The sequence below is a fragment of the Syzygium oleosum genome, unplaced genomic scaffold (assembly GCF_021117445.2).
Source record: "Syzygium oleosum isolate NSW1041296 unplaced genomic scaffold, Sole_v2.1 Sole_v2.01, whole genome shotgun sequence".
Taxonomy (NCBI): domain Eukaryota; kingdom Viridiplantae; phylum Streptophyta; class Magnoliopsida; order Myrtales; family Myrtaceae; genus Syzygium; species Syzygium oleosum.
The window spans coordinates 38,024,754-38,033,311 of NW_026607485.1; positions in this window are offsets into that span (position 1 = coordinate 38,024,754).

Consider the following 8,558-nt stretch of genomic DNA (forward strand, 5'->3'; position numbering starts at 1 on the left):
CATACGAAAAAATTGTGTTCTAAATGAAGTTTATCCTGAATTGGTGGCACATTTTTACTCCAACCTCTATTTTCCAAAATCCCAATGAGTTGATCTTCAATTTTATGAACAATCTTTTTACCTTTTATCATCTTTGCTCCAATGTTTCATTTCGTAAAAATTCATGTCTCTTGCAATGATGCCTATAAAAATCTTGACTGAAAACCTGATTTTGAAAGAGAGCACGTGGCTCATGTTTCGAACAATCTCCTTCCCCCTCAAATTCAAAATCAGTCAAAAATTCGCGTCATGTGCATCTGGCCAAAGGCCACTACTACTGCTGACATCTCTCATAATGAAACCAAAATCTTTTGGGTCATACTCACTAGCATCAGGTTCTCCACTCCTCACACCATTCTTTTCACATGAACCGAACCATGAAAAAGGGATTTGGAAGCTTCCTTATGTTGCCCTAATCACTTGAATTTTAATGTATAAGAGCATTCAAATCCCTGATGAATGGAAGAAGAATAAGACGGTTTAATTTGGATATTGGAAAGGAGATAATAATTAAGATGCATTTGAGGCCCCCTGTGAATAGATGAGTAAATGATGAGAATGAAGTTGTGATGATTAAGGTTTTCAATGATGTGATGGAGGAGAAGTTTGTTCTTTTTGGAGTGGACAAGGTTAGTCATGCAATTCTCAATTTTTTTTGTACTTTCGAATTGAATCTAACGCATTCAATGTAGACATCTACATATATTTATATAACACTATGAGGAAACAATGCATTTACATTGATGCAGTACTACAAAAAAACAATTTCTTTTGCTCCTCTCCACTCATGATTGAAATGCAAACTAAATCGAGGAAGGAGCACAAAGTTTGGACCGTCAGATTTTTCATTTTACCAAAGTGAAGCAAAATTGATCAATATTGTGGGCAGCCGCAAAACAAAATGACTTGCTAAATGCACCCGAACCGATTTATCTTGCAATAGTACAATGGCTTACAGTGCGATAGTTTAGTTGAGGAAGGTGCGCCGGTAAGGAGTGAAAGATTAGAATGTCTTTTCCAAAATGTTAAAGCTTTCTCAGGAACCTGGGATTTTCATTATCGCACGAGAAAACATATCCTCCAGAGTGGCCCTTAGCGCATGAAAAACTTCGTAGATGGTCTTGTAAGTCTTGAAGTAGATGCGAGTATACGGCTTCTTGGTCTTCCCTCCAGCATGGCGCTCAAACTTGCAGAGACTAATGTATTGCGCGGTTCAACATAAAACACAAGTTACCATACAAAACTCGCAACTCACACCGTCCTCTTTTATTTTTTTCCTCTTAACCCTCTCCAGGACTAACAGAAGAAGGAAAAAATTGAAGTACAATCAGTTGCTTACTTTAAAGCTGTTGCATTCATGGTAGCTGCAAAGATTTTTCGACTCTTTTAGAACACCACGAAGAATTATCTGCGCAACTCCGTACGTCAAAGTGTTAGTGAAGGACTAGAAAAATTTAAGAAGAATAAAGCATTGAAGAGATTTGAAAAATAACCACACGAGAAAGAACTTACATTACGACTCCTCGAAGTGTACTTCACCGGGCCCCGTCAAATGTTCCGGTCGATAACAAACTTTGGACGAATAACCGATATATGCTAGGGCAAGGCTCACTAGCCATCTTAGGCTTTTTTTTTTTTTTTCGCGAGCCTTCTATTTTTTAGCATTCATGTTGGATTCAAATTGCCCTTTGGAGCAAGATGAGCATTTGGCTCAATTGTACCCACCTGACTAATTGCCCCTGAAGATTGAGCGGAGCTGTGGTTGACTATCATCGTATCATCATTGGCAATAATATTGACTCCACTAGATCAACACCATTTCCTTTGTCCTTATCGTTACAACCTAAGGTTCGATGTGAATTGCATCCACTGTTGAGAATGAAATGCACATGTATATTATTTATGATGCGTTCGTCTGGCTAGTTGCTCCTGACAAATGAGTAGAGTTTCGATGGTCTATAGTTACCTTGTTATTAACAATACAGTCCTACATCAGCTTTGCCAGAGACAACTGTATTCGTCTTCTTCTCGTAGTTGGCAAAGCCCCTCAACCCATTTAGTTGAATGGATTAGAACCAAATGAGCTTCTCTTATGTGCAGCTCAAAAAATCGTGAAAAGACAAAGAGAGGAACCAAAGAAAAAGGGAATGGGGTTAACATGTACATGCTTTGGAGATCTCAACAAGTCAAACCGATGCTGTTTTGTAGTGCCCTTTAAGGATTCATCCTTTGTTCATCTAATCGGAAGAATTTTCAAGTTGTAAATTCAGATCCATATGAATTTTGAGTTTCTGGGTCAAATCTAGGAGTTCTTTGGGTCTGAAATTATATGGAAATGATAAATTAAGGTACTATGGAGCCATGAGATTTTACAGAAGTCGATTCTGAGTCACGACTAGATGGGAATGAATTTTTAAAGTTTCGAACAAATTGTTGCTTTGTTCCGAATTTCTGTTTTTGACGATACTTTTCGCTCGTCTTCAGCCATCTTTTGAATCGGTGAAATTTAGGACCTTTTAGTACTTTGAAAGGGCTTTCTTGCCACAATAAACCCACTTAAATTGGAGTTCCGTATAGGGAGATATGGTGGGAGAAAGTTCATAGCGTGAGCGGCTGGTCGTTGTGTGAGTGTTTGTTCCGATTATTCATCGTGAGTGGCCGTTCTTGAGGCCTTTTGCTGACCCGTAATAAACGTTTTTTACTATGAATTAGCATCGCCTAGTCCAGTCTTAATTAAGGTGGTTCTTTACTTAAGTTTTGATATCGCTTTGTTTAATTGATAAAATTCCGAGTTCGTTGGCTTGAAATAAATTTCGTGGTTTGGTTTAGACATTCTCAAGTCAGTGATGCTTATATGTTCTATGAATTTATAAACTCATATCTTGAAAGTAAGAGGGATTCATTATAGTGTTAATACCACGAAAAACCCCGAATCGGTAAATCTGTGACAAATTTACCTCAAATAGGTACACTTATGATAAAGTCACCATCCGTTATATTGGAATACCATGAAAAACTACAAGCTATCAAACATGTGACAAAGAAAGGGGTAAAACTCTAAATTAATACACCACATATCATACAACTCAGTAATTTGACAGTAAAATTTAACGGAAATTAATTGAGGGTAAATTTGTCATATGTGTGCCGGTTTGGGGTTTTTGATGGTCGAAAAATTAGTTTGGAGTAAATTTGTTATATGCGTACCAGTTTTGGGTTTTTTATGGTATTAACCCTTCAATATATTATGAGTTATAAAATAATATTTTTGTTATCTAAAATTCTAGATCGTGCATTAATTACTTTTCAGATCTTTGTGAATGGCTTGAGAAATAATTTTTATGAAAGGTGCTGCGAAAGGTCATACGTACTAAGTTGTGAAACTGGTTTATGAAATGAATTTTGAAATGGTTTGAGAAAGATTTATAAGAGGGCATATGTTTTGATTTGTAAAATGTATTGTGATTTATGATATGAATTCCGGATTGGTTTTCTGTATTATTGGAGGATGATGGTTTAATGCTTATTATCGTTGTGAACCGGTTATGATCGCTATGAACTCGCTTATGGGTCTTTGGGTATACATATTAGTTCAGGATATCCTTTTGAGTCGAGAGCTGCTAGTTAATAATAGATGGAGACGTTGCCGATGGGGATTTTGATAGCTTTGATGCTGAGCGTTGTGTCGTGACCGTGGTTGAATATTAAGTATGAGATTGATCAATGAATAGACCATTGATGTATGATTCAATGTCGTTGATTTAAATGAGCATAACTCATTCTTTGTATTGTACGTACATTATATACTGAATTTGAGAATAATGAGTTTTTGGTATTATTTTGTAAATATGCATAGTGAATGCTCGATCTACTTAAAAAAGATCGAGCTCATTCTAGCTTGAATTGGTAGTTTATAGCGGATGAAATTATCTTAAAAACACCTACAAGCAGGAAATTTTAAAAGGAACAAGAGCAATTAATAATGGCTTACACGCATCACATTTGTCCTAACATCATCTAGCTTATTTGTATATTACTACTTGTGCTTCTTGGTTCTCCTCATCTTCAACTGTTTATCACACAAAATCATCGTGATCCTAGCCACACATCATGTGCCTTAGATATTTCTCATATAGGACTTCACTTATGGAAAGGGTAAATTATCTTCACGGAAATGATGTTTTAGCAACTCAAATGCCATACTCAAGAAACCACTTCTTCGTTGCTTCTAATCTTGTTGCATGTAGTGCGAACTCTCTACCGTATGTAGCTCTCTCTACCTTTTGTGTAGCTATGGCTTCCTCTCACCCCTCTCCACAACCAAAACCCTAGCCTAAACCCCACCATTGATTCCCATTACACCACCCTCGAAAATCCTGTGATCGTGAGTGAACCTTGGTACCCACCCCCTTCTCGATTCTCCACTCCACCACACAATGTAACCTAGCTTTCTCCCCCTCCCAACTTCTCTGTGCACACACCTCCTCATGGCTCGTCTAACCACCCAACCAAACTGAACGATCGATTCTCATCCATTGTCGCGGCTCTAGTTTAAATATCTGTTGTCCTCTCTTTCTTGCATCTCCAGCGTCTCCCATGTTCTTGCCCCTGTGCTAATGGTGCTGCAAGTTTAGTACCTCATGTTGCCCTACGTTTCTGGAAAATCCTCAAGGTAGAGCTCACATCCATGGACGAAAACAGTGGCGCCTCTAAGCAACTAGAAACTCTCTGCAATAAACTGGGTAAGTTGTTGCATAAACAAGACATTACTATTTGGGATGATGAGATTTCAAAGGAAAAAATTCTGGAGTGTCAACTTACCCTTGTGGGACATCTTTTCCAAAACCCCAGCATCAATTTTCAAGCTTGTCAGATAGCCATGAGAAAGGAGTGGAGAAATGAAAACGTAGTTGTGAAACCTTTCGAGAATGGCATTTACTCTTTTACCTTCAGCAAAGAAGAGGAAAAAAACAGAGTGCTTAATGGGGGGCCATGGTCTTTCTCGAATAACTTACTGATGTTAAAGACTTGGGCACCTGATAAACCACCGCATTGCTATGAGTTCAACAAATGTGCTATATGGGTTAGAATTTTTGGCCTTCCTCTTGAATGGAAGCCTGAAGCTGTGGTGACAAAAATCGCGAGTACGCAGGAACAGTGTTGGAAGTGAAATTTGAGGAGAAAGGACCGGCAGTCCAACGTGTTGGGAAAGCAAAGGTAAAACTAGATTTGTATGCTAAACTGCAAGCGAAACAATCGGCCACACATAGGGGTAGGAAGATTTGGCTAGATTTTAAATATGAACGGCTCCCATTCTTTTGCTACTCATGCGAAAAGGTGGGGCATTATGCTAGCTACTGTAAAGAGGTACCCTATGATGAAGAAAAGTTCACATCGATGATGAGAAGCTGTTATGGGAATTGGATGCGAGCAGAAGTTCAAGATCACAGTCCCTTTTGGGATGTATTCTATGAGAAAAAAAACCGAAGAATATAATGAAGAAGTGGAGGAGATCATCCCTAAAACACAAGAACAACAAAGACAGATAGTTGTGGCGAAGGAGGCTAGACCAAGCACCCCTGTTTACCCGGGAACTTCACAGAAAAAGGGGGTTTGAGTTTCTGCAAATTAAATTTCCAAGCAGGAATTTAATTGAAAGCAAGAAACCAGCTGCTGGGAAGGATATTGTGATGCTCCTAGCATCCTCCAAGGGACAAAAATCCTCATAGAACAAGAAAAGGGAAGTAAGGAACCAAAAACCCCTTCACTCAAAAAGCAAAAAAGGTACAATCCATATACTTCTGACTCATTAACTCCTAAGTGGCTGGATGATACCCAACTTCTGGATACTCCAATCCAAATGACTAAGGATATTGTTGGATTGATTTTGGTGGCTAGCCCTCATAAGCCACCAAAGGAATTATGAATTTTCTGTGCTAGAACTGTCAAGGGTTGGGCACACCCTCGACAGTCTAAGAATTAAGAGCCCTTGTGGTTCGACTCAGGCCCGTTGTGGTTTTTTTTATGTAAACTAAAAACCAAGATTCAGAGAATGAGGAAGATACTACAATTTTAGAATTGTAGGGTGGTTAACCTGGTAAGAACTGATGGTGGTTTGGCTATCTTGTGGGATAGAGTTGAACTCACTTTCGATTTGCAAACAGAGAGTTATATGAATCTCAGGTGCAAACACTTATCGAGTGGCAAGACGATGAGAGTCACTTTTGTTCATGCTCATTATCATTTTCAAAAAAGATGTGAACTGTGGGAGGAACTCTGTGTTATGAGCTTATCAAATTCATTGCCCTGGGTTTGTCTAGGAGCTTTTAACGAAGTGTTGTTCTATTGGGAAAAAGTGGGGAAGTGTTTGGCTGAAATTTATCGTATGACAGAATTCTAGGGTTTTCTGAATGCTTGCTTGTTAATGGACATGGAAAGCAAAGGATACACCTTCACTTGGTCGAATAACAGAGATGGAGTGGAAAACATCAAAGAACGTCTTGACAGGGTTTTATGCAACATATAATGGAGGATCTTATTCTCTAAAGCAGAAGCTTTTGCCCTCCCAGCAATAGGATGTGACCATAGCTCTATAGTTCTATCTCTTCAAGGCAATCATGAGAAATGTAAAAAGGAGTTCAAATTTGAAGCTTTTTGGCTTGAAAATAACCAATGTAAGGAAATTATAAAGGAAGTTTGGTCTTCCCCCCTACAAGCTGAAAAGAACTTAACAGGGAAACTACGGGCTGTGACTTTTGCATTGACAAAGTGGAGTAAGAAGACATTTGGAAATGGGCAGAAAAGAATACATTCACTGAAACAAGAGCTCCAACAATGCATGAACAGAAGTGACAGTCCTTTCGATAGAGAAAAGGTCAAGAAACTGCAGGGAGAAATTGAGACACTATGGAGACAGGAAGAGATGTATTGGGGGCTGCGATCAAGGATAAACTGGCTGAAATAAGATAACAAAAATAATAAATTTTTCCATGTGACAACAATTCAGCAAAGACAAAGAAACATAATCTCGATGATTAAAATTTCAAACGACACCTGGCTATCATAACTAGGGCTGCTTAAACAAGCCACAATGATGTTTTTCGGAGAGTTGTACCAATCTGAGGGCCAATGAAACTTCTCCCCAGTTCTAGAACAATGCCCCAGAGCTGTTACTGAGGATATGAACCACTCATTGCTAACTAATTTGAGTATGGAGGAAGTTAAAAATGCTACTTTTCAGCTAGGGGCGACGAAAGCACCGGGGCCGGATGGTCTGAATGGCCTCTTTTATCAACAAAACTGGGAAGTATTAAAAATAGATATTTTTTTTAAGATAAAAGAATTTTTCAGAAATGGAACCATGCTGCCAGACCTCAAAAGAACCCTGATTTCCCTGATTCCAAAGATTCCTAACCCTGAGAAACTTGATCAATATCGACCCATCAGTTTGTGTAACTTTGGATACAAAATTATCGCTAAAGTGTTGGCAAACAAACTCAAACCGTTGTTGCCAGAAATCATAATTGGGGAACAAAGTGCATTTGTGGGAGGAAGACAAATTCAGGATAACATATTTGTGGTGCAGAAGGTGTTACACCAAATCAGAATTCGGAAGAGGAGGAAAAAATTTTAGGCCATTTTGAAGCTAGACATGAAAAAAGCTTATGACCAGGTGGAATGTGATTTCTTGGAGGCTTGCCTGATTAAAATGGGTTTTGATGAGCTATGGGTGGGCTGGCTAATGTAATGCGTCACCACTGTATCCTTCAGCGTTAAAGTGAATGGGGAGCACCTTCCTTATTTTCAACCTTCCCGAGGAATTAGGCAAGAGGACCCTCTCTCCCCCTACCTATTTATATTAGTAGCCAATGTTTTAACATCGCTCATGAGGAAGGCGGTGGATGAAGAAAGCATAAGGAGAATCAAACTGAATAGATGGTGCCCCACTCTCTCGCACCTACTCTTTGTGGATGATTCGATCTTTTTTTTTTATGGGAAAATTATGAAATGTCAAAACTTGGCCTCAATCCTACACTAATACTGTATGACTGTTGGACAATAGATAAATTTGAACAAATCTCAGATATTCTTCAGCAAGGACTGCCCCCAACCATTAAAAGAAAACATGGCGAGCGAATTGAGAGTGCCTATCATAAAGAAGACAGGGAAGTACCTTGTGATCCCTTCGGATTGGGGAACATCAAAAAAACAAATGTTTGGGGGTAAGTACATCGCAAGTGCCATAACTTTTGTACGGAGGACACTTAAGTGCCATAACTTTTTTTTTTGGCTCACTTGAGTGTCATAACTTTCAAAAAAATGATCACCTAAGTGCCACTTACGAGCTGATCGTGAGGGCCCGAAACCGCGGCTTTTCCGGTCGAACGGTGACCTTCCGGACGAGGCGAGCACCACCAGCTTGAAGAGGAGGTGTCGGTGAATCATTCCATGGCCTTCGTTCATCTCGAAATTTCCGTTTTAGCCTCCGTTGACGAAGGTAAAAATGCTTCGTAGTCACA